Source organism: Mytilus trossulus, chromosome 4 (genome assembly GCF_036588685.1).
Source record: "Mytilus trossulus isolate FHL-02 chromosome 4, PNRI_Mtr1.1.1.hap1, whole genome shotgun sequence".
NCBI lineage: Eukaryota > Metazoa > Mollusca > Bivalvia > Mytilida > Mytilidae > Mytilus > Mytilus trossulus.
Window position 1 is genome coordinate 90,435,388 of NC_086376.1, and position 23,418 is coordinate 90,458,805.

Sequence of the window (23,418 nt, forward strand, 5' to 3'; positions counted from 1 at the left end):
CAGTTAAGGTTTTACGTCATTGGAAGTAACGAAATCCTTGACTTTATAATTTACCAGCAATATTTGTTTGTATTGTTTGTGGTGTATCATCGTTAGAATATCCAACAATTACATTTGCTAGTTGGCGGTGTATTTGTTTTATAGACTTGTCTACATTTTTTTCGGAATTCGGTTGTCCAAAGTGCTAGGTGTTGGCTGATTGCATATTTATTTATTTTGATGGTCCCTTCATATTGCGTACGTTGATTTTAATTTTTCATATTCAAGTATTTTGTGTATTTTTATTTTTGATTCACATTTGAACAAGTTTGGCCGTTCTACATTGGTTGTCTTTATTTTATGTCTTAAAACATATTGAATAATAAATTTCTAAAATGGCGTCTCGTTCATTGATAAGAAAGAACGTTGTACCGCCATTTTAAAAGCGTAGTCATCAAGGTCACTTCAATGTTAACTGGAATCTTGTTGTTTTCAGCCATCTTCAAGAGAGAAAAAAAATATATTACGTAGCATCAACAAAAAGTTTTCGATACGTTTTTATAAGGACATTGTTTAGTGCCCTTTAATTATTATTAAAACCGACGTTTTCTTTCATGTTTTGAAAATGCACAAGAGTACCTCTTGTATGAAGGATAAAAAATGATTCTCTAAAATGACTAAAAGTACATCTAAACTTAAAAAAAAAGATTATGTAAGACACATCAACCTGAAAGATGTTATGAATTTTGACAGAAAGTTGGGTTTATGGATCATTATGTCATATGCCAACATGAAATAGTAACAGTTTTATAATAAAAGTATTTAATTCGCTTATCTCATCACAATACAAAATACGACGTTTTATTGTAACAGACTCGTAATAATTATTTAGCTTTTTACATTAAATCACAGACATCAGTAATAAATCGTGGAAGAACACACACTAAAAAATCATACAAATCTTTGAGCATCTAAAAAATTCCAATGTAAAGGTCAACGTATATATTTTTGTACGCTTATATAATATTACGAGAGCTTTTTTTCAGTCTTTCGTTGGTTAATTAATACAGCCAAGGGTTTGGTTTTATCGGAATTTATGGAACATTTCTTATTGAAATTACATTGAAGTTCTCAATTTCTGTTCATTATGTACATTTCATACTTGCCCAATGGTAACTTTTTTTCTTTTTTAAAAAGTGATGGGCACCAAAGAACCCATGGTTGTTTTATCAAGTGTAGAAATTTTGTATTTGTATTTTGAAATACTTAAAGCCTTCAAGAAAAGTATAATCGTAGTCTAACGTCGTCAAAATTAACTGGAAATGAATGTAAAGAAGAAAATCCTCACAATCCGGCACAATGGAAAAATAATAAGTTAACAATTTTCTACCATTTATGGGATAACAAAAGCTAATCGCATTTCTTTATTTGACCTCATAAATCTTACGGTTCTCTAATTTCTCCAAATCCTGATATTGATTGGTCAAAAAATGGTAAACAGTCACGTGTTATAACAGTCCAGGGACAATTTCCGCTTCTTTATCGTCTGCCATCTCCTGAATGAATAATTTCTGTAATTGATCAACTTAAAGATAAGTAAATATATTTCAACGAAGTAATAGAGAGATTTGTATCTTTTAAGATAGCAAGCTCCACATTTCACACAATGACGCGTGCTTTATAAACCAGCAACTCATTCAAAGCAATATGTCCAATAAAACTATTCTATTCTGTTTTTTAATTTCCTGATAATACCACGTGTTCGCGTCAATTTAGGATTTATCTACACCATTAGGACAACAAATTCAGGAAACGGTTTGAATGAAGTGTTAAAGAGTCGTTCTTATCTTTTCTGCATTCTATGATAAATTTATGAGTTTGAGATGGCGACTTGAAAGTTGGTGTCCAACAGGCAAAAACTGTTGGAACATTCACATAATGACCAAAAACTTGTTATTAAGTCAAATCAAAAGTAATGAAAAACGAATTATGGCTTTTATTATGATGAATAATGTCTGTAAAGGATACGCAATCACAAATGTGAAATTAAATTTCAGATTAATACCTGTCTTTGAACAGTAACATATTTAAGTTGCATGCACATTCAATCAATTGCTCCTTAGCATATGACGGTAATAATAATAAATAATAATTTTATTGATAAGGATAATAAAAAGCTATCCTTGAAAATAAGCATTAGTATTAAATTGTAAATTATTATCGTAGTATAAATATTATTCATAGATGATATTATCAAGGAATTGTGTATTTAAAACATACAATTCTTTAATAGTATGCATGCGTCTGTCTCATTATAGTGTATACTTGTTGCAGTAGTTGCAGTAACCTTTTTTCAAAACACTAAATCAGCTATCAGTACCTTTGTAAGTCAAGTGTTTACCGTTAAGATGAGATAAAATTTTCACTCCATTAACGAAAAATAAAAATGTCTGATTTGTAGTAAATTTTGCAATGCGATATGACTAATGAGGAATCCATATGGCTCCAGAACGTAACAAATTCATTTTTGTTTTTTCTCATAAATTGCAACATTTATGAGTTACGATCTCATATCTCAAAAGCAATAATTTCTTTACTTTGACATTTTAAGTTAAGAAGTTGCGAAACATGTACTGCAGAAACACCCAAAAATCAACAACAATATATTTACGTCTGCCATCTGCATTTTGTAATCTAAACGTTACTGGAAGTTAATTTCATACAAGGGTTTGATTGGTTGAAATAATTGGTGTTAATTGATATATTGAAGATAAAAATCATAAACTAAAACTATTTATTTGATCATTGCCATTGATCTGCTGATTAAACAGTAAATATACGAGATAATAATCACAAACAAACTTTAAAGATGCTTTTAATTTCTTCTCTTGCAGATGACCAGTATCAGTATGATGCATCATTTCTATAATTTTGGCGCATTTTCTCAGCAAACTACATGCATCTTCTAAAGGTTCAAAGGTGAAACAAGCAACAAGACTATATGTGAAAAACAATGAACAAATCAATATCGGGTGTTCAGATATTTTCGTCGACTAATTCAAAATATCTGACGTTTTCACCGTTTAAATAAAATATACTTTGGATACATTCTTAATTTAATTTGGGTCGTAATGGCAATTACTTGCAACTGAATGTCGTTTAAAACATGACTGGTAAAACGTTCATACATTTTTCAGTAAGATAATTTTTAGTTTAACAGTTTTAAAATTACATAAAATATCATTAGAAAAATAGATTCTATATCAAAATGAAAATAAAATATAGGTTAGGGAAAGATTATTAAGCAAATAATTTAAAAAGGAAAGGGAAAAAGAAAACAAACCAAAAACACAAGGACCTCCAAAAATAGTATTTGGTAAATTATCATTATAATGAAATATTTCTTTTTAACAGCAATACTCGATCTTTTGTTCACACATACAAATTTACTTTATTGGTTATCATAATTTTATTTATGTGAAATAAGCGCAGTTCATAGTTTATAAATATGAAAAATACTAAAAATATGCATGGTTTATGTAATTTTACACAAATCATATTTTTCGTTTGTAAGTTTGACATAATATTTTATGAGATTATGGAGCTTGATTTTGTACAGAAGCTATTATTTATATGCTGAATGTGTCACTACTTATTGCCAAACCTTTCGAATTGACAATTTGACGATTGAATATTACACAAGAGTGTGTGTTCATAGGGCATCTGGCTCAACTCGCATTTTTTTCATTTCCATATTCAGAATACCGTATAATCTTGTTGAAAAATCTAAACCAAAGCTGTAACCTGGAAATGCATAAACAAAACTTTCGCCTTCCATAAACCATATTGCTTTTCTATGTTCAGTAAATCGTTAAATATATTTCAAAAGCATACGTTGGTTAATATATCGAATACTAGTAGTTCCCTTTCAAATGAACACGTCTGCTATGTTTCATGTCCTAGGGACACCAAATTACTCCTAACCAACATTTCCCCCAATCGCAGTTCAAAACTTAAATCTGATGCGGAACGGACGAACGGACTAATTAACAGTCAGACAGACAAACGCATAGACCAGAAAACGTCTTTTCGTAACCGTTGCATCCGTGCATTCTCCATATGCTACCCTTTTATATCAAATGTTTAATATCTATTCAAAATACAAGGATTGCTGCAAAATTAGCACTCTGAAATATGTGTATTTAAACTTATCTTTGTTTACATTTAAGATAAGAAAAAAATGTTTAAAATGTTATTAAAAATAATATATATAATGTAACAAAAGAGAGACGAATAGTTTGAAAAAAATATGTTATATTTGGGGGACGTACACCATTTTTTTTTTTTTTTATATAAGATATACTAATATTGTATGATTTTTAATTTTAGTTTATTGTGTATAATTCGGAGTTTATATAGTATGACGTCCATTATCACTGAACTAGTATACATATTTGTTTAAAGACCAGCTGAAGGACGCCTCTGGATGCGGGAGTTTCCCGCTGTATTGAAGACGCATTGGTGATTATCGGCTGTTGTCTGTTATATGGTTGAGTTGTTGTCTCTTTGACACATTCCTCATTTCCATTCTCGATTTTGATAATGGTGGGTTTTTTTTTTGCTTTTCTGTCATGAAATTCTTTACTACTTAATCTGAACATTGTGTATCTTCTGTCTCCGTGCTTTTGCTCGCTTTTTTTTTCTGTGAAGTACAGCAACATTAATATAGAGACGTCTCTATATATACCAAGTAAGTAATATGACAGTTGTTGTCCATTTGTTTGATGTGTTTTATCATTTGATTTTGCCATTTGATTAGGGATTTTCCGAGCCTCGGAGTTCAGTATTTTTGTGATTTTACATTTGTTGAATGAAAAACTACACTATTAGCTAAAAAATAAAATATAATCTGAAGCATTATATTACACCATTTGTACAACTAGTGGTACTTGTAAACCACCGACATGTCATTGGCTATGTATGTTTCTAGGTGAAGAGTACACATTAAATTTAAGTATTCACGAGAGTATATCTAGGACACAATAAGTCAGCCTTGAACTTCCATGGAATGATCATGTGTTCTTACTTGTAAAACAACAGTGTTAAAATCTAGACAACTTCATAAAATTATTTTTTTTAAAATAGGAGTACAAAAAAAACCAACAGGATTTGCTTTGGAGAAGCGTGTCCTTATGGTTAATGCATTTTAAACTTCTCCATTTTGCAGAAGTCAATGTTGACAATACAAGTGTATTTACTTCAATTGAACAAGGTCGCCTTGTAAAAAGATCATCTTTTTACAAGCGACCTAAAGTTGGCAATGAATTGATAGTTAACAAATTACAGTGACAAAATTATAAAGAATCCAGAAAGTTTTGATACAATTTGGTGAAAAGAATTATAAATTGTTGTTTTCCGAAAAATATTGTCACACTGAAAGTGTTTTGGAATAAATGAACGTAAAATAGCTCATACAGGTCCACGTTGGAACTGTGTATATTTAATCAAGCGTGTATAGTTTCTTTTTGTAAAGAGGAGTAAATTTGGTTAATCACACTTCGTGACATTTTTGTCATACAGCAATTGCTCATAAAGACATTGTAGAACATGTGAAAAATTGATTTAATTGGTTAATACGAGGGTAATATTCTATTCGTAATGCATAGCTCAGTGGGTAGCAATTTTTGTATGTTACCCTCTCGTATATATATATAACAACAATCTGCTCTATTATATTATATCACCTTTTGCCTTGGTCGATATTGTCTTTCTCTGTGTTAAAATCTACTTTGTCGCCCAGTCAACTTTGTATCGATTGACAATATTGTTTCCGGGATAGTTATTTGCCTTAGTCGCCATCTCAGCTATTTAAAGAAAAGAAACCAAAACCAGAAACACCTATTGTTCTACCAACAATATCTAAGGGAAAACATATATATCAAAATGGCTGCATAGTTAAGAAACTAGCCCATTTTCCTTTTACATTTGAATGCAGTGACAATGAAAAAAAATCTTATGCTCTATCATATGCTTAACCTTTGCACAAATTTCACCTTTTCATCGACCCATTTACAGCTCTACTATAAAAGCATGCAAAACAAAACATTGATCAACTTGCTTCTTGTTTGCAACAATAGGTAGGTGGAGTATCAGTCTGTTTTATATATGCAGGGATTTGATTACACATACAAATTGACATGAAATGAATTTAATGTTTATTGTCCAATCATATTCCAGTAAATAGTAAACGAACTGAAAGAGACTCTCTACATTTTGTTTACAAACATCCAAACAAATATAGCAAGCAAGTTAACCAAAGGTTTGTTTTGCATGTTTTTATGGAAGAACTGTAAATAACCCGGAAAAGTCAGCGTCGTTCCTATGCCTAAATTCACTGCATTTGAATCTTTTAAAACGATGGTTTTAATTGATGAATATCCCCGCCTTTTTTCCAAAGGGTATATCTAGCCTTTATTTACAAAACCAGATCATTAACGTTAATAGTTTAGTTCTGTAGCAGATTCTTTTTGTCCCATCTACGATAGTAGAAGGGCATTATGTTTTCTGGTCTGTGGGTCCGTTCGTTCGTCCGTAGGCTGTCCGTTTGTCCTGCTTTTGGTTACAGGCTTCAGTGAAAATGCACAAGAATTGACCAATAAACATAAACCAAAGGAATTGGCCAATAGACAAAGAAAACAAGTACTGGTCAATAAGTTGAGACCACAAGCATTACCCATGATCCGAGAATACTGGTCAATATAAAGAAAACATAAGCATTGGCCAATGGGAATACAACTTGAAGTATAGGTCAATGTGCAATGCACACAAGCATTGGCCAACACACAGATAGCGCATGCATGCATTAACTAATATCATGTTTGACAGTAATCTATAAACTAAAAAAAAACCTTTTTAATTTGAATGTCATTATGTTCATTATTACTTCTGAGTAAATCTGAGTCAAATCGTCGAGTTTTCTAATTTTGCTGCTTCACTGAAAATTTGGGTTATTCCATGCCGCTGTGAAAAGGAAACACTTTTATTCAGACAAAAGTAGTGTTTTATTGAAGTATACATAGAATTCACATTTATTGCTGCAGGCAAATGAACTGTTTTAATACTTTTAAGTCTCCTCTTCTTATATATCAAACTCCTCTTAACCGAAATATATAGTTTCTTTGGTATCATTGTATTTCTTGAGATGTAAATGGATTTATCTTAAAGACATAAACACAATTTGAAGTAAATCCGAAATCGTCATATTTAAAAATTATATTAAAGGTTTTATCTTCGAAAGCATTAAAACGCAGCAGAACTCACATTATAAAATGATTATTTTGTAAGACTTCGGTTAGAGGAAATAAAGAAAACATTAAGATACATTTTTAAACATAGAGAAATATCAGTAAATTAAACAAACTAATCACCAACCTATTAAAATTCTATTAAACCCATTTATTCTTAATAACGAAAAACTATATTTTTGATTAGATCACAGCAAGGTTTCTGTAAATCAGTTTTAGTAGTGTACTTATAATCGCTGCTTGTTTCTTCAAACTGTGCTCATCAAGCAATTAAAGCCTGTATCATACGGTGCAAAGCAATATTCCTGATGACAAAATAACGCCGTATATTTTCTGGCTTGGTTTTGTTCACGCTGTGGATATGTATTGCTCCTATACATATGTCATGTTTATAATTGAAAGCGATTTGTGTTTTATTGAAACATTGGTAATGTTTGTAAATACACTCAGCGGGTAACGAACACAGAAATAACCAAGTCATCTGGTAATTAGAGACCTATATATCTTCATAGTTTTTTTTAACAATATACGAAAGTCTTTAATCCTGCATGTCTACTAAATGTTTCAAGTTAATTAAAGGTAGGACGGCCTAGTGATTGGTAATAACATGTGGTGTTGTGGCCTCGTGTGAGCAGTCTATTCCTCATTAAACACTTATTCCTTCCTAATTGATACAATCAGATGGAAGCAGTACGCTTTTTACGACCATTACTTTGCACTTTGTGCCTTACTTGTAACTAAACAGAACCTCCTACAAGTAATAAATTCATTTAGCTTAATTAATTTCATATTCTTTAAATAAAATCAATTGTGTATTAGTCTTTGCGCTAACTACGTATTTTACTATTTGTAGTGTTGCAGTTGTCTATAAGAAGATGTTTGCTTCTTTACTCAGATGTTTAGTCCTTTGAACTATTTGGGTTAAATCTGACCACCATTATTCATAAGAAGGTTCGTAAAAAGTCGCTAATGTACGTATTAGCCATGTAGATATAGTACAGCGGCTACAAACATATTTCAGCTATAAGCATGAAATTTGGCATAGACCTTCATCAACTATTACTTTTTTATTTTATTTCAGATAGGCATTTGAAAATAATGTGTCACTTTCGGTAAAAATCTCAAATGGCGGACATCATACTTAAATCAGCCTAATATCGAAGGCTAGTAATGCACAACAGACGTGTTTAGATTAAGTTAAAATTGTATCATAATTCATCATTGGCTAATGAAAATGAAAACTTACAGGAGACACAATAAAAAGAGATGTTAGGTATACGTCAAATACAGCAACCTTACGACACTAAAGAACGAAACTACTCTGATCTTGAGGTAATCACATTGTCATAGACAATATAGAATAGTGTCACTCATTGTTAAGTTCAAAACCGCCTCCCAACACCACAGAACCTTTTTCAAGATCTCACCCTCCAGGTAAAAATTCCCTTAATATTTTACTCAAAAGAGAAAGATTTGAAAATTTTAAAATTGAACATTAAATATGCATATTAGAATTTTTAACAACTGTTTTTATACACTAAATATCATACATATTAAAATTATGTTATTTTCCTACATTTTTGTAAAAATGTAAAATCGATCAAATACATTTCTCTATGAATGATCAAAGAGGTAAAATACAATTTTCCGATTCATTACTTCTGAATACAACAGGGAAAACAAATATGTTTACTTTAAGCAAAGATCAAAATTATGTTTTATGTTAAAAAAAACAACCCCGAAGAGATCAAAAACCAAATATATTTTTAATATGATTTGGGTAATGACTACATCTATTTATTTTAATAATTTCATAAAACTTAATGATACATATAATTTAGAAGACGCCATAAGGGTTCAAACATAGTGTTTAGCATAACCAAATTAATATGTAAAGAGTATACTTGACCTTATGTGTGTGGTCAATAACCCCAATCCCAAGCCCTTTATTGTACAACTTATAGTACTTCTATGAGTAAGATGCGTACCACCCCTTATTGTCATCTTATTAATGTAACTTCTATTTAACTCCATCCCTAAACATTACTGAACCTTTGAACAAACGAACCTAAGTTAGTTTGACACATCATTACACTCTAGTTAATCAAAAATCATATTTTGTGAAATATCAAAACACCCGTTCGTAATCAAAATATTTTTCATTTTTTGTATTCTTTAGATAAAAATGATATACAATTCATGGCGCGTAACGTGAAAATTAAACTGTCAAACCCTGGAAAAAAGCATAGAAATTATATGCACCATCAGTACCGTTTAAACATTTTGTATTTTGGTTGAGATACAAATCATAAAGTGTTTGAAAGCTATTTTAATTATGGGAATAAAAATGTCATAATATTGATGTCAGTTCGATAGTCTTTACCAATTTCAACTACAAAGCCAAAAAAATATGAATAAACCCTTTCTATTACTAATATTTTAGAGAAGTTTTTGAATAATTTTCGTCTTTGATCTATATTGCTCCTGGAATGCAACCCATGAATAGTCGAGATCATAGATTTGGGGTAATTAAACTGATCATTTGATAACATTTTAATTATAAATAATTATCCGAGGCAAATGTTGACTCAAAATACAACGATAGTAAAAATCCCCCCAAAATTTTAGTTTTTCCGGTTATGTCCCTTGTATATAGACTTTTTCTGAAATTTGAATTTTGATTGGAAAGTACAATTACTAACTATATTTTAATAACTTGTGTCAGAGAACATATACTTAACAATGCACCAACTGAAACAAGTACGGTTTAACCATGGGAAGTACATTGCAAAACTAGATACAAGTACAAAAGCAAAATATTTCCAATTCCTGAAACAGATGTAAAATCTGTATTTCTGCTGGGAAAATATTTTCTTGCATACGAGACAAATGAAAGTCGCCATTCGTCATGAAATTGCTGTACTGATCATTTTATTTGATACTATGATACGTTTATTTGTGTGGCTTCCCGCCATTATCAGATGAAATAGATATATTCCGAATGGCAATTATTACCACCTCTTATATTGATGGTTATCTATCATCTAATTGTTCCTAAACAATTCTCGTAATTACGACAGATAGACATTCCACAATATAAACTAAGAGCTTCCAGAACATGAAAGAAGTGAAGTTAATATTATTGTGATTAATTAGTAAACAATAAATAATACACAGTGTTAATTACCCTAATGTATGAATTATACAGTATTACTAATCAGACAGAAATAATTTCTACACGCTGGTCTTTCGATAACCCTATAGTATTTTGTCTAAAAAAACTGCAGCATATTTATGCTACAGAGACCAAAGGGTATACATAAGAAACATTATTTTGTTACTTCAAAAATAGTTTCCCTTTATTCAGGACTGAGGTAAAGAAACATGTATTCCACCTACCAAGTCAATAAGGTTTGAAAAAAGCGAGGTTCGTATGCTTAGCCGACCGAAATGTACAAGTACGCAGACACCTCCGAATAGAATACAACGCCTTCTCTGATTAAAGACGTGCTACCCGTTCTAAAGAATCCAAAAACTGGAATAATGCAGAGTAAAGCCTATACGCCGTCCAACAAGTCATTTTCATAATGGCAGTCTGTATAAGTCACCATTTATGATTTTGGTTGGCCCACTTTGCTGTATAGATAATACCTATCGGTGATTTGTTGTTTAATTTGTTTCCATGTCGCAAGTCATTGAGTGTGACCTTCCGAAACAGACTTATTACGGAATTTGTGCTTACATGGATGGGACAATACGACGTATGCCACAATCATTAGGAGCAGGATATACCTACCCTTCCGGAACACTCAATATCACTCCTTTTTGTGGGGTTTGTGTTACTAAGTCTTTAATTTTCGTTGCAGTGTTTTGTAGGTTGTTGCTATGTCTTTTTGTCATTTTTGATTTGATTTTAAACATATGCCATAGTCGGTTCGCATTTGACTCGCGAGTTTGACTATTTCTTTAGTATATCTTTTAAATATGTCCCATTTTCGTTCTTCTCTACAAAATATTTTCTACCTATTTTTTGCAAACAAATATAACTATATAGTCAATCGAATATATATTTTGAAAGGATAAATATATTGAATTTATATTTTCAGAGGAGAAATACATTGAATATATATTTTGAAAGGATAAATATATTGAATTTATATTTTGAGAGGAGAAATACATTGAATTTATATTTTGAGAGGAGGAATATATTGAATTCATATTTTTAGAGGACGAATATATTGAATTTATATTTTGAGGGGAGAAATATATGGAATTTATATTTTTAAAGGACGAATATATTGAATTTATATTTTGAGGGGAGAAATATATTGAATTTATATTTTCAGAGGAGAAATATATTGAATTTATATTTTAAAAGGAGAAACATATTGAATTTAGAATTTATATTTTCAGAGGAGAAATATATTGAATTTATATTTTGAAAGGAGGAACATATTGAATTTATATTTAAGTAAGTAAGTAAGTAAGTAATTTTTATTGGTTTAAAATCCATATATTTTGAGAGGACGTATATATTGCTATAGATGATGATAGACCGAAATACTGAACTAATAATTCGAGGTAGCGGAATCAATACAGAGGTAACAAAGTACTGTATTAGTATTATCCCCTGCTGGGATCTGCATATTTAACTGCACCAGAGAAAATAAACACATGCAAAACTTCACGTGAATAATGGTAAATAGGATTTTTTTTCTTTTTGACATTTTGATGATACCAATAAGTACACAGTAATTCTCAAATCATAGACACCCTTTGAGTTCATCAGTGAGGTAAATGCCAAAAACAAAAAGCTAGAACAAAAAAACATAAAATAAATATGATGATTATGTGGTATTTTATGGACGCTTTGAAATCATTGGTTTTCTCAAATTAACACTTGCTCTTTACTCCTTGATGATATGTAAATCGCATAAAACGATTTGAAGGTTTGTGTTTGTCTCTATTCTTAATTGTTAAAAATCACAAACAAGAGGCGGAAGATACCATGGGGGTATTTAAACTTTATTTTCCCTTGAACACCTCTTGATATACAACACATCTTTTCAATTTTACTACAGATCTTTTCATTTTCATACGTATGTGGACAGTTGTCTCATTGGCAATCATACCACATCTTCGTTTTTATACTGTCAATCATGAGTTTCGTTTCAAAATGAAAGAACAAAAAATAAAGGATCTTATTTAGATCGTCTATGGAGTTTAAAACATATAAGGGTTACATGTTCGGAATGTTAATCAGGCCGTTAGTTTTCTCGTTTGAATTGTTTTACATTTGTGATTGCTCATTGATAAAGGTCGTATCGTGACCTAAAGCTGTTCATTTCCGTGTCACTTGGTCTCTTGTAGAGAGTTGACTTATTGGATTCATATCACATCTTATATATACTGGTCAACAAAAGAAACGATACAAGACTTTTTTTCAAATTAAAGATAAAGTTTTCCATTCAATGGACCAATATTGAAGGTAGTAATACTTAATCATTATAGAAATATAAATCTGTTAAAAAAAAAAAAAAATCCTTTCGTGACGTTTTTTTTCGCGATTTTTTGTTTTTTTTACAAAATTTTCATAAAACGACAATTATAAAAAAAGGAGTTCCAAATTATGATGCCAACCTCTTATTTAAAGGTAAAGACAGTGTTTGCCATCAAGCTGTTTTCAAAAATCATACAGTGTCTTCGTTAATTTGTTAAGCGAAGTTTGTCCCCACGAGAAATCGTTAAAATGTATACATTATCAACTGATTTACCATAGACGGTATGTGTAAAGTGATATTCAAAAAGCAGTAACAATCTTAAAACTTATAAGAAAGGTTCCAAATTTTCTGTGTGTTGTTTTCATATCTAAAGCATTGATTTGAGACGAAAATAAAAAAAAAAAAATTGTATTTTTTGAGATTTAAAAAAACACTTTTTTTCCCAAAAATTTGAAAAAAACAATATTTCAACCCATTACTTACAACATGAACATTACTTGATTAGCATATTGAATATTTTTAAACAAATTTAGAATTTTATTTAGAACTTAGAAAATTATGTGTCGATTTTTTATTCAACTTTCCGCAAACTAATTTGCACCCTACAATCGTTTACACTGAATTGAGATGCTTTCCGACAAGTTTTGATTTTCATTATCACATGTGAATTAATTGCAAATGAAAGCTTTTTAAAATAGTGTATTTCATTTTTTTTTATATTTAATACTTTTTGATAAATTTTATTTCAAAGTCGTGTATCGTTTCTTTTGTTGACTAGTATATATAGAGAGAGAGATGACAAATTATAACAGACTGACGGACACTCGTTTGTGTATGAAAGAGATATCGGGTAAAGTAACAACTATCACAAAAAACATCATTACGTAATTCATGTATAACAACAAATTGAACAGAGCATTATACAACCGAAATAGAATAAACAAATATAATTATAACAAAATGCTATACGTTTAGTCTGTATACCATGTCAGGCGAGCTTTATAGTTTGTTGTTGTTTATCTTTGTTTGTCCTCTTGTTGTTCGGAGGAGTTTGGTGTTGGTGATTGTTCTGGTCTACTGCATAAACATTTTTTTTAGTTCAATAATGTCTGTGATGGTTTTTATTCATTATTTTCCTTTGCAGTTACAAGATCGTTACTTATAAATGTTCCAAAATTAAAAGCCTTTTAAAAGACAATTTACTGATAGTATATAAATAACGGAACTAAAAAAGCAGAAAATGAAAGTCCGATTCCTATTTTTTTTAAGATTATAAGCCATTGAAAATTTGGCGGGGAATGATTTTTTCTAGAGTTTTCATTCATTCTTTCTTTCTTTTATTTTTAAATGTGAAAAATAATGTGGATTTTATGAGCGAAAATTGAAATAAGGACCAACAGGCATATGGAAAAACATCGATTAAACCATCGAATTCCGACAAACAGTCAAAAACAAGAACAGCGAAAAACTGACACCCTTTACAACTGCCATGGTTTACAATTAGTAGAACAAATTTTGTTTTATATAATTATGAAAGTGACAACATCTTTTATCAATAGGAAAGACATAAACAAAGTCTTTATATTAAGGGTTATGTTGCACATATGATTCAAATATCTTTGGAAGTATTTGACATCGGCCACCTTAGTCCTTTCTTCAATGATAATAAGTATGTCAGATATCAAGCACTTGTTATAATTGTTCCAAGGTTATTTTCCTAGATGGTTATTTCTGCCATCGAGAAAAGTACTTACACATCCAGAAATTAAGTTAATTATACTAAATGTTAAGCTAATGGTTAAGTAAATTGGATGTACTTTTCAGAATTAACGCTTTATAACCCATCTTCTTAAAAACTGAAGACAAAATGGTTTCAAAAATCTTGCATTGTATAAGTGTTGTGAGAGAACTTTTAAGGTAAGATTGTTTTCATTGTTAAGTATAAAGGTCATACAGATAGAGTCAAAAAGTAAGAAAAATAAGAACGGTTGATTCTCAAAAATAAAAGTATTAACATTTTACTTGTCCAAAAGTTGTAAAATGCAAAGCAATGGATCACACTAACCTACGCCACACTATAAAAGGCACCAATATATACAAAACATCAAGGAATAAAAAGAACCGACCGCATGGTAATGGTATCTTTAGTTCAAAATTGTTTTTCTCATCTGTATGCTATTCACAGTACATTTACATGCACAACCTAGAGGTATTTTGTTTTTCAGTCTGTCCGTCCGTCCGTCCGTAAGTCTATTCAGCTTACGGTTAAAGTTATTGGTCACTGTATTTTTTTAATGAAGTTGAAGTCCAATGAACTTGAAACGTAGTAAACATGTCTCTTGTGATACGATCTTTCTAATTGTAACGCTAAATTAGAATTTTTACCCCCAACTTAGCAGTCCACTGAACACATAAAATGATAGTGCGAGTGGTGTATGTAAAATAATGACATAATGTTGAATAGAATGGGATAAAGCGATTCCAAAATTAAAATACCCAGTTACAAGGGGTGAATTCAGCCATTTAAAAAAAAGGGGGGGGTTCCAACTATATGTCCCCATTAAAATGCATTGATCGGCCTACAAAAAGGGGGGTTCCAACCCCTGGATCCGCCAATGGTTACTATTATGTTTTAGTATGTAGCATTCATTTATTCATTTACCACGTATCAACCCAAAGACTCCATGACTTGTATTTAGTCTTTTAATACTGAACACTCTTTTTACACTGAACATAGATTAAAGTCTGCATATTTTACAAAGATTGTCATATAAAATTAGATTTTTCATGTGTTATGATTGATTGAAACCCAGAGGTTTTGATCCCCCCCTCCAACAAGAATATGAAGAATTTGAACACCTGTGATCCACAATTTAACAATGTAATGATGTATGAAATGTTCATACAAATTTTGATTAATTGGTTCGTCTTAGTCATATCAAACATTCCAAACAGAAGTCAGCTTGCATGCTTGAAGCTGTGCACATATGTAGGTTTTTTCCCTTAGATTTAACTTTTGCGCACAATTTTCAAGAAAACAGTTAGAATGAATTCTGTTTTTTTATAATCTCTTAAAACGTTCCGATGAAAGAAACAAGACCTACAAACTCTCCCAGAACACTGGAATCCAGCCTTAACTTTAAAGTGAGGTTATTCAAAGTATATTGTGTAATACTTAGTGGGCCTTGTAAATTTCAGATTAAAAGACATTTGCACAAAGAGTAAACTTTGGTATGCGTGCGGGATGTATAAATACACAGCCACGTTGAGTCGGAATGGGAACATTATTTCAGATGCCTCGTGAAGGGAGCATATATACAACGTTCAATATTGTCCGTAATCTTATTTTTACATGCGATACGAGGCATAAGTTATCACAAAAGTATAGATGAACTCGTCCATTGTTCGTTAAATAGCTTCTAGCATTAGGGAGCTAACTTTGAAACCAGTCAAAAATTATATTTTATTACGTCATTCAACGAATAAATTTATCGCATACTTTAACATGCCAAACATGTTTCTCTTTCGGTTGGATTATCGTGTTATTTTTGTGTAGGATAGTTTTGTCTTGTCCCATGTCTATAGACTGAATTCGGTTAATGGAAAGGAAATTATGAATATTTACTGCCTGATAGTTTAATTATTTCAGGTAATTTTAAAAAGAGCCAAATGGATAAAGTCTTCTAAAAGTGAACATAGAATGCTGCGACCAAACATTCTCATAAGTTGAAAGACTTCTTCAAAGAAACGCATATTAACTTTAATTGGTTTAATTTCACGTGAATATCTTCTACTTTCTCTCCTTATTATGTATTAATTAAATAACCTAACTCTCCTAATTAATACATACATTAACTCCTGCTTAACGATGAAATATTCTTTGAAGGCGACGTTCACACAAAAATAAATGAAATTAAATCTTTTACTCAATGTCGTTATATATTCTTCGTTTGATCGGGTAACGAAATACGGCGAGACGTAAGAGAATTTTGATAAAATAACAAGTTATTTGCCAGAATTACAGGAAAATAAAAAGAAACGAACAAGGAGGATGTGACGATTGTCAGAGTTTAGCGCCTGGATGTCCACAGAGGCGGACCCTGATCTTCAACAGCGCGTTACTCGATACAGTCTTTACACTTTGAACATCGGCTAATGGCGCTGCATGTATAATTGCCGCTTGTCATTGTCAAATTAGTTTCTTTTAAATAATAACATTTTATGTATGATTTTATTAGCTGTAAAATCCTTCGTTCTTTTTATAATACTAGAAGTTGGCACCACCACGGTGAGAAATATGTTTCTAATGAAAATAAACTAATGGAGAAAATCAAACCAAGATTGGCCTCTGCATGACTATATGAACTGCACAATATAATTATCATGGTAATGGGCTCTCCTTTGACCAAGAGATGAAGTTTATTGCAATAGTTAATCAGTAATAAAACATTAGGGGAATATTATTAAAGTTGAAATAACTAGTTATTGGAAATTTTACATTAAAGCTATAGGATATTAATTCATCGTTTGTTAAGTCATTTATACGTTGTATTCAGATTTTTGCATATGTTTATATGTTTATTAAAAGATAACTTAGAATAATGTACTATAGGCCTTAGATTACTAAAGTAAACCAAAAAATGTGACGAACTATATATATGTGTGAGAAAAGAAAGTCAAACAGGCCAAAATCGGTATGCTTTAATTAATCTTACATGCTATATTGTGTGATGCAAATAAAAAGGTTTTAGTGGGTTCATACATTTAGATGGAATTATTAATATATTTAGAATATATCTTAAACTTGAAATTCCTAGAACTGATATAAATCTGAAACCCAATACACTCACAAAAATCAAACAATAAATTTCTTGAACAAGCATTTGTGTTTTTACTCAATATTTTCTTTGAAAAACAAAATTTACATATCGTCTTTTTTTAGTGCCATGCTTGATTTTAAAACACATATTAAAGACGGAATTGTATAGTAAACATAAAGCCTTTTCCTCAATAAGAGACCTATATGTAGTAATTGTCAGTATAAGGTTTATGAACAAGCCCAAAAAAAAGGTGACCGATAAAAATAATTGCAGACGAACAAACAAAAAGTTAAAACGTTTCTATTCTCATCATGTAGTCAACCATTGCATGCGGTTCTTTGTTTATACTTGATTCTTATTTTTCCGATCAGTACAGTCAACTACGGAGCCCCTTTAGTGCCAAAGATGAAATGTATAATATTTGTGCGCGTCACTTTTAAACTTGTGCGCACAAGTTTTAAAGTTGTGTCAAAATGGCAATAATGTGGTATGAATGCCAATGAGACAAATATCCATCAGAGACAAAAAATGACGTAGAAGAAAGCAACTGTTGTTCACTATACGGCCTTCAACAATTATCAAATCCTTTACCACACAGCAATTAAGATATAAAAGTCCCATAAATGAAAAAAAACCACCATGCAAAAACGAGAAAAATAATGTCCTGTTTTATGTACAACAAAATGAAAAAAAAACACAAGTGACAACACATGAATTACAGGCACTTGACATGGGTTGCGGACGCCCTATCCCCTCCCAGCACAGCATGAGAAAAAACATGTAAAAATCAGTTGAAATGGCTTAACTCATCCGATAAAGGTATAAACAATTGACAAAAACAAAATAAAAACACACAAAAGTAAAAAAATAAAACTTACGGATTTGCTGAATCGAATCTCTGTCTATTGTAAATAATATAGATTCACAATAATATGCAAACATTGAAAGCTAAAATTTTGATTTAGGGGCACCCGTAGATGATTGGTGATTTCAATAATATAGAAATGCATGTATTAGTAGATCGTATGTATAACTGATATGTTTTGCTGTTGAAAGATTCAGTCCATACTAGTATATTTTCTTTTAAGTTTCAAAAACTACAAATAAAAACTGTAAAATTGGTCAAATTAAAAAAAAAAAGTGTTCTTACTATAATTTTCTAAAATAACTTATAACTTTTTTCTAGTTGTATTTTGAAGTCTATCTCCAATAGTTTCAAACAAAATGCTACTGGAATTCAAAGTTTTATTCAAGGGCCATGTCCTATAGATTTCGATCATGTTTACTAATGTAACGGTCATATTTTGTTTATGATAGATATAGGAAGATGTGGTGTGAGTGCCAATGAGACAACTCTCCATCCAAATAACAATTTAAAAAGTAAACCATTATAGGTTAAAGTACGGCCTTCAACACGGAGCCTTGGCTCACACCGAACAACAAGCTATAAAGGGCCCCAAAATTACTAGTGTAAAACCATTCAAACGGGAAAACCAACGGTCTAATCTATATAAACAAAACGAGAAACGAGAAACACGTATATATTACATAAACAAACGACAACTACTGTACATCAGATTCCTGACTTAGGACAGGTGCAAACATTTGCAGCGGGATTAAACGTTTTAATGGATCCAAACCTTCTCCCTTTTTCTGAAACAATAGCATAACATCACAACATAGAAAAACATACGATAAAATATCAATTGGCAGACTTAACTCAATCAAAAAACGTATGATTACACAATGAACGAATAAATTTGATGTTTGCCATAAACATTTATATCTATATTATACTGGTAAATTATAGTATTAAGATCATCTCTCTGTTAACTATGGGTATACAAAAAGTACTTTAGCAAAAATAACACAAATGCGGGATGTATCAGTACCGAGCCACGTCAAGATATATTTATTAAAAATGTACTAAACAGTAAAGGTGGCACGGTAGTATTTGCATTCCAGAATTTAGGTTGCTTTTTTGTAAATGTATCTAAACAGTGTGATTGGACAAAAAAAAAACCAGTATCAACTGATCATATTTTCCTAAACTCAGGGATGAATCAGGTGTAGAAAAATATGAAATAACTTTACATACAGATGAAAATGATTTTTTTGAGAATTTTTTTTTTGTATTCACTGCACCATAAAAGACCTAAAAGTACTAGTGACCTTAGGTTTCTAAAAATAGCAAAAAAAAGTAAACGGTCATGAAACATATTCAAATTCATTTCTGAATAGTAAAATGAAAGTACTTAAGTTAACTGTGAATGTAAAATTTTTTGCAGTGTTAGAAAGTGGCGAAAATTCTAAAAAAAGGCTCTTATTATCCCTTATGGGCCAGGAAATACTACCGTGCCACCTTAAGGTTAAAATATACATAGACAAAACAATGAAACTTCAAAACGTAAGTAAGAAGATAAAAAAAAACGTCAGTTTACTTAGTTTGAGTCGTGATTAAGGATGTTTGCTAGTCATGTTTTGGATTTTTGTCAGATTTTCGGAATCCTCTGGTTTTATCCATTTGAATACCTTTAAAAAAAAATGCCATTGACCCCCATTTTTCTTGTTATAAATCTTTTGCATGTATAAGTATAAGCTATTGTATAAGTCTTATAAAATCTTATTTGTTTTTTAATAGTTTTTGAGAACTTTAACTTGTCAATGTTAAAGCTATGAAAAATCAAGAGAGAACATTTTTCCGCCAAAATTTTAATGGCTATTATCTCGAAAACAAGCACCTTGACCTCAATATATGTTTTGCTTTTTGATTCCTTGACTAATCCCCTATCAATATAAACTTGTTTTATGAAAAGCTAATTATTTTGAAACTGAGAAGCGAACTGTCTTTTAAAGAGCATACAACCAGTCAACCGACAGCTTCGGTCCCGTTGGACTATTTTTGAGGCAATTTTGCTGACAATCCCTATAAAGTACTAAGGGGTTTTTTTTTTCAAAAAAAGACAAAACTGTCCAGTTATGTTTTCTCCATCTGTTATAACGATTTTTAATATAATACACACTACTTGCATTTTCTCCATGTGCTATTTTAAGACTTTGGTGGCCATTTTGGATGGCAGGCGGAATTATTGTTAATGTAAACATGTGAAACTTTTACCAAAACATTTAAACAGACTGCTTGTAGAATAAATACAAAACACCATCTCTCTTCTTCTTTTGAAACAATATATAAAAATCGGGTGACTTTAAGACGACGATAGTTAAATAATATGATTTATTAACAATAAATAAGATTTAATCATAATTGGTAGATGACATGCAAACCCAGAGCAATAACATTTTATCGAATCTATTTGAGAGAAACTTGAAAAAAACTAACTATAAGATATAGAATTTTCAGTTGATTTGTAACGGAAATCTTCCTTTTGTTCCGGTGGTCTGTATTTAATGGGCTAAATGATGCAAGAAGAACTATTTAATTATTTTTTAATTGTTATGACGGTGCGCCAGGTATCTGAACTACCTGACCCAAAAATCTGCTTCCGGTTCCGGTAATTGGCAGACGATTAGATTCGCGTGCTAGGAATGATGTACGTTATTGTATCTAGTTACAATTACATGCTTAATTAACACTATTGGCATTTGTTCTGTAATTTTGGCATTAAAAAAATTAAAACAAGATTGACTGAAGACATGAAATGTTAACATATTGAATATCCTATAATATGAAGGTATAAGCCGTGTAAACAAGTACCATATGGAATATCTAGTGCTCTTTGTCTAAAAATGCGTGTTGCTCTTTCTCATTCCATGCATAAAGTGGAAAAAAAGAACTTACATAGAGTTGCTTAAATGTAGTAATGTATCTTTATCCATTGTGTTTCGTGTTTCAGTTTACAGACTGAAAACAGAAAAAGGATTATAAGAGTGCGAGTACTCTTATGTTTGTATATAGTGTCTTTTTGTTTTGTTATATTGATATATTATACATACCCAGCTACTTATGGTTGATGTTTGTTCCTTGCTTTTCGGCTTTGTAACACTATGATGAGTTTAGTCCTTTTCAACTGCGTTGTGTAGTTTTCTAATATGTTGTGCTGTTACACCAATAGTCCAGGGAGGGTTGAGCTCATAATCATGTTAAATCTCGTCATTGTTTTAAAGCCTGCCCCAAGTCAGGAGCTTGACAAAGTTCAGTGGTTGTTGTTGTTCTTGTCTGTAATATTTGTTTTTTTAAAACTTTTTAGGTTGTTGTTTCCTCATTGCAAGTGTTTCACATTTTTCATGTCGAGAACTTTTATAGGCGACTAAACGGAATGCGCTTTTCTCATTGTTGAAGACCGGAATGTTGTCAATAATATTGCTTACATCTAATTCATTGGAATTCTGGCGGATATAGTTGTCTCATTTGAAATCATACCAATTCTCCTTATTGTTATAGTAAAGCATTATATCTCTCTTTTGTAAATCGATTATAACTACAGAAAAATGTTTTTTTTAAACTCCATGTTATTGCACTGCTAAATTTAAAACAAAAGATGCATCTTTTTTTGTTTTTTTTCGTACTTCAATTATTAGGTTAAGAAAGATTGACAAGGTTATATGTATGGTTTCATGACCTTGTATACGAACACTGCTGCTGAGAAACGAAATCTCAAGATTTGTTCAGTTTGGCAGTAAAAAAAGTTATTTGAATTAAGATATATGGTAATATTTGGAAATGTTTCTGACATCTATATGACTGATAAATGTACTGCTAATGTAGATTATTTTTTTTCGAAGCAGAAGCTAGGATATGAGTTTGGATTTAAGTTACAGTTTTTCGAAGGAGAAGCTAAGATATGAGTTTGGATTTAAGTTACAGTATACGATTGAATCTAAGACTACTGTGTTATAGTAGTCTCAGATTTAAAGTACAAAAGCTCTTATTGTTAAGCAACGTGCATTGTGAAAGGTTTACCGCTTTTTGTATAATGTTAAGCGTTTTAAATAAAAAGTAAAAAAATTAAATACAATATGAATGAGTTTACACATACATGTATATCCCATGCAGCCATTTAAAAAGCAAAACCGGTTTCAGTTTTGCTGTGCTTTTGGCGTTAACCAAAGTTACATGCCGAGTCAAAATAATGAAACACTGAGGACCTTTGCTTATATAACATTTAATACTTATTTATTTATTTTTATATATTGAGTTATATATTTGTTTATCTATTATTTTATTCGTTTTAAGACACAAGTTCCATAAAACAATAATTGCATTTTCCAATATTTAAGGGTCATATTTCTGCCTCAAACCATGCAACCAAAACGATATTATTTATGCAAATTAACTTTGTTAACGAGCAAATAATTGTATGGTTGCACATGATTCATTTAATTATAAACTTTAATTGACAATAATGATTTTGATAAATAGTACTAACCCGATACTTTGGCAGTATTATATATCTTCCCGGCAGTCCGGACTGTTTCCATCATTATATGACAATCAAGCGCCCAAATGATTCTGATGTTGCGTGACAAAAACGCTTCGCTTTAATTTGTAATTACAATTTAGGGTTAAACTTGTAAAGGTTTATTATTATTGGCGCGTGCATCAATTTATTACCCATAATCGCATAAAATAAATAAATCTATTATATGTAATTGTTGTAAAATATCAGGCAAATATCAACAAACAAGTGGACCTTAATCGCATGTCGGAAGAAATTAATTTCCTATGTAAAGAGAACTGTTTAATTCTATTTAATGTGTTAAATGAAGATTGAATCAATAGATATAATAATTGTTGTAATTATCCGTAATAATTTTTATCAATATTTTACTAAATAATTGGCCCCCGCGGTTTAC

At 30.8% G+C, this 23,418-nt stretch overlaps 1 long non-coding RNA gene across 2 annotated transcripts; it reads right to left on the bottom strand.

The window, feature by feature from the left end:
* Positions 1-362: 362 nt before the first annotated feature.
* LOC134716267 (uncharacterized) lies at positions 363-23,077 on the bottom strand. Of its 2 annotated transcripts, none has more exons than XR_010106856.1 (4): positions 22,992-23,077; positions 21,404-21,466; positions 1,427-1,535; positions 363-479 (listed from the first exon to the last, which is right to left on the bottom strand). It is a non-coding gene; the product is annotated as an uncharacterized LOC134716267 (long non-coding RNA). The 2 variants fall into 2 exon arrangements; XR_010106855.1 differs by having other exon boundaries at positions 1,427-1,550.
* Between the last annotated feature and the right edge of the window lie 341 nt (positions 23,078-23,418).